This window comes from Notothenia coriiceps, unplaced genomic scaffold (assembly GCF_000735185.1).
Source record: "Notothenia coriiceps isolate Sejong01 unplaced genomic scaffold, NC01 NC01_scaffold00014822, whole genome shotgun sequence".
Taxonomy (NCBI): domain Eukaryota; kingdom Metazoa; phylum Chordata; class Actinopteri; order Perciformes; family Nototheniidae; genus Notothenia; species Notothenia coriiceps.
Window position 1 is genome coordinate 20298 of NW_011347523.1, and position 4761 is coordinate 25058.

The 4761-nt window shown below is 38.4% G+C and overlaps 1 long non-coding RNA gene across 1 annotated transcript; it reads left to right on the plus strand.

Annotated features, from left to right (window-relative positions):
- Positions 1-208: 208 nt before the first annotated feature.
- On the plus strand, positions 209-3886 carry LOC104948673 (uncharacterized). Its single transcript, XR_798718.1, has 4 exons — positions 209-398; positions 2083-2191; positions 3188-3253; positions 3834-3886. It is a non-coding gene; the product is annotated as an uncharacterized lncRNA (long non-coding RNA).
- Positions 3887-4761: the final 875 nt, after the last annotated feature.

Genomic DNA, 4761 nt, shown 5'->3' on the forward strand with positions numbered 1-4761 from the left:
CTGCACTGCAGATGTTAAATTGTATGTCAATCACATAATGGGGGTGGCATCCTTTATTTGAAGATGTCTCTCATTGGACAATAGTGTTAATGGAAACGCCTTTCTGACATGTTTGTCTTGTGATTGGCCAGAAATGACGTGACAACGGAAAAACCAACCAATTAAACTCGTTAATTCTCCTGTCCCCATAAGGCAGCCAGCTTCAGCTCTCTACCAGCCTAGCTAACGAAAACAAGCCAGGCAACAGCAAGTAGCGGATTGATGTGTGTGTTTGTCATCTTTCTGCTTTTCTTTTGCTATCCTGACACCCCTCGTACACTCCGTTTCCCCCCTACTACTTTTTTATTTCTTCTTTCGTCGTCACACAACAATATAAAACTGAAGTTGCTTAAGTAAAGGTAAGGTTTTTTTCTGATTTTCATAACTGCACCGGCTCATCCAAAATGGCTCCTTCTGCTAGCTAAGAAAAGCTAAAAATACCACCAACGTCTAACACGGACTAACCGTCGTCGCCTAGTTACTGTATCTAAGTAATGTGTACTGGGAGATTAATGTAGGGTGTAATGCATGTTTTACATGCAATTGAATAAGACATGTTTGCCATTAAGTTGCACGGGATTCTGACGGGGATCGCCTAAAGCTGGCCTAATGTATTTCAAGCCAGGATAAATCGGCTTATTTTATGCTTTTGTATCTTTATTTTTGTTATATTATACGGTACGTAGGTTTTTAGGTATATCTATATTCCTTGTAAGTATTGCTCTGTATTTTAATGTTATTGTTTTTTAAAATGTGTTTGTAATAGCTTTATTTTTAGGATAAATTGTAAGACATGAAATATAGACGTAGTGCAGAAATACCCGTACAAAATAAAATACATTAAAATATGTGCAGTGTTGGTATGACAAGTGGAAAGCCGTGCAGATATGAATGCACCACCATACACTAAAGACATGTCCTAGTAAGTGTAGACCTACTTATAATAAATAAACCTGTTTCTGGTTATGTTTCTGATTTATATAAACGCAATCTCTACTGGAAACATTAGCTAACCACGCCGCCCTGCCACAATTCACTGCGTAATGGTGCAGCGCTAGGTTTTCAGACTACACTTGATTTTGTTATAAATAGCAAACAACACAGCAAAACCTAGGATACGATGGTGATAAAACACAAGCTGCATAATATGTCTCTTCCTATTGGGTTACACAACCGATTGAACCCTTTTGTTAAGTCATAACAATTGTAATGTATTACCCAATATCTTTTATGATTCTGTAGTTTTGTTGCTTGTGAAATTGTCTATTCGAATTTATTTTCTTTGTATTCTGTATTTTTTAGATACTCTAGTGATACATGTCTTTCCTACTGTGAACATGTATGCATTTGCTGCTAATGTTTAATATATATATATATACTCGTGTGCAATGCTTTACAACACTGCTGCTGTTTCAAAAATAATTTCCCAATTTGTAAGTATTTATCTATCTAAACACAATTGTGCTCAGGCCTTGTAAACATCCAACCATAGTGTTGTGACGTATCTAATTAATGGACATAGCAACACGCAGCTAGTTATTGCATGTCAGCTGTTTGCTAGTCAACAGATGCTTGGTTGTAGCTCAGCAAAGACAAGCACATGTTTGTTTGGCATTTGTTGTCATTGTCTCTCATCTGAATACCTTTTTATTCATCCCACAGAGGGGAAATGTACATTGTTACAGCTAAATGTAAGAGCCAAAAATAGCAAAATATTAATTTAGAGCCATGTCAAAATAGAAGAATACAAATCCAGGTGGAAACCAAAAAGTACCAGTGACAGTATTTCTTTGGTCAATGCTCAAATATTACTTTGTTTTATGTAATAAATTGTGTTTGTCATGTACTCCAGTACCAGGTTTACTTTAGTAATTTGATCTGTTATTACTGGCAAAGCTCATAACAAAGATCTGGCTAATCATCCTAGTTTGCTAAGTGTCGTGCCATTTTTAATAACGTTGTAGCTAATGATGTAGCATATAAATAGTCTTTGTTTTTCCCAGTTACTAATTGCACTCCCTTTTTTTTCCCCCCTTTCCTCAGCACCGTTTCCCCCATCCCCTCCTGTTACTCTTATTCTTTTAAGTATTCTTCATTGTCAAGCCGCCAAAGTGGAGAGTTTGATTGCAGAAGGGGGTGCTTCTCGTTTCAGGTAATAAACCCAAAAGATGCACACATGTAAATAATACATTTCTTATCTTTTTTTCCCCCCATGGTTAGCCCCTTAGCTAGCTTTTTGGGCTGGCACTTCCGGCCTTTCGAACAAAGCAGGATGTGGGAAGGCTCAAAATGGCTGTCAGACATTTCTCTTTGTGAAGCCTTTTGCTGTGTAGACATGATAAGCCTTGAGAGGATTTATGGAGTATTGATAGAGGCAGCAGTCTGTCTGTTCACCGTATAGAGAGTCATTGTCAACATGACGGCTCACCCCGGAACCAGTCTACATTAAGGCTTCATGTTTTGCGGGCCTGTATTCTAACTTGGAAAAAGGGGATTTAAGGTTGCCGTTTTTTGGTGTCATGTCAATTTTAACATGTTGATAAGTAGTTTGCTGATTGGTTGATCATTAACATATATTGTCTGACTCAACAAGTTTTGCACACGTCCTGATTTACAAGTCAATCACTCCCACTGCAAGGAACTGCAGTTCAACACACATTTCTGTATTAATAGAGCATGATGTGTATGATCAAACGGCAGCAGCAGAGCAGTCAGTGTGAACACCCTGTTCTGCTTTTCCATCACACATGTATCAGTTCATGTGGCCTTAGCTTGTTGAGCATCACGTTCTGTTATCTGAGTTCATGAGAGATGTATAATGGTGATTTTTCAATACTGATTACTAAGAGTCATTTTCTGAATTAGATTCACAGTCAATGCTTTTAGGGAAAACATTTAGCAACACAAAGTTGATTTTAATCTTTTATTCATTTGGCTGATTGTGTTTTTTTGGGGGGTTTTAAAATGTAAATGCACCCAACTTGTAAGCAGGGTTCTTGTTTCTTAGTGTGTGTGTTTGGTGTTAATAAAGGTTGAATGAATATGCAATGCATTTGAATTGAGTCTCTTTTGAGGTGAAGATGAAGGCTCATTTCCTTCCTCTTCAGTGCTGTGTGAAGCTAATGCATCCTTGTGTTTGCTTCCACAGTGCTTCTTCGGGGGGAGGAGGTGGTAGGGGCGCACCTCAGCACTATCCCAAGACTGTCGGCAACAGGTTTGTCATTTGAACATTTCTAAGATCACACTTAGCGCATCGTTATCTAATATATTAACACTAAAGCACTAGTTTTATCACCCCACTGCTAAAGAAACCTGACAACCTTGTTTATTATAGGACCTGAATTACAGGAAGCTTTTATTTGAATACCCAGAAGTGCTGTTACATGATGCCAGTCAACCGCCGAGAGCACAGGCTTGTTTACTAACCACCGTGCCGTCTGGGATTGTGTTACAACAAAGGGTGAAAAAGGAAATTGTTAAAAGCTCTAGCATTGGCCACGAAACAATTAGGGCACATTTGTTCCTACTGCTTATCATTCACATCCACACCTGAATTTGTATTTTAGCTAAATAAGATAAGGAGAGAGTTATACCCCTTCTGTATAAGTTGGTAGACCTGGTAGTGCAGCACTTATATAGTATAAAATGTGCAGTTACCCTTAACATATTGTACTGGAACAATGCATGTATTAAAAGTGCACTTGTTATTTTTCTGTACTCGCCATGTAGTCTGCAAATATTGTGATATTCACTCTTTTTTTTTTCTCTCTCTCTCTCTCTTTTCACTTTTCCAGCGAGTTCCTGGGGAAAACCCCAGGGCAAAGCGTTCAGATATGGGTTCCTTCCCGAAGCACTAGACGAGATGTCAACTCCAGCAACGAAAAAGAGCGACACGATGCAATCTTCAGGAAAGTGAGGGGGTAAGTTCAAGCCCGTATGTGTATTTATCGTTAATCGTCCATCACCAGGGACAAGAAACATTTGTATTCTCCCTTTTTATCCAGACTTGCCCGGAAATAGTGTGCAAGAATTCTTATCGCCTGAGGCTTAGAGATTGTTGGTACTACCATTTCAGTTGTGCAGTCGTTCTGTGAAATGTATATACAACAGTTAGTGTGGTCTGGATTGCAAGAAGAGCTCTACTCAAGAAAAATACCTGCAGATGTTTGAGCAACAACCTTGACATTTGGATCGGTGAATATGTCAAGGATTTTGTTAAACCAGGTTGATTCAAAAGAAATGGCTGTTGGAAAATAAATGTCTGCTTCGCATAAAAGTTAAATCTATTAGTTCCCAATCTGGAGTTGACAGTTTGTCCTTGCCTTACTTTCTGCTCCTCGTGTATTGTTGATTCATTTCTTGATGTACAGATGACTTTATGGGGCAATCAGGACAGAGTGTTACGCTGTGTAGTTCTGTAGTCACTGTGTGTGTATGTGCATTGCTAATTGCAATTTAACCCGTTTCCTCTTTTGTCAGTTAATGTTTACATGAGATTAATAGATGACGGTTTCCTCAGGAATGTAGCATAGGCATCCACCTGGGGCAGATCATTTCTGTACAATCATCGAGCCAAATTCTTATGTAATCATTGTTTCCCTTGTTTTTATACTGAAATGCTTGGTTTTTCTTGCTAACTTGCATTTCTTAACCCACTATCAGAAAATGAACATGTGTTACATTAACTCTTCTCGCTTTAAATAAACAAAGCCAGTAATATAG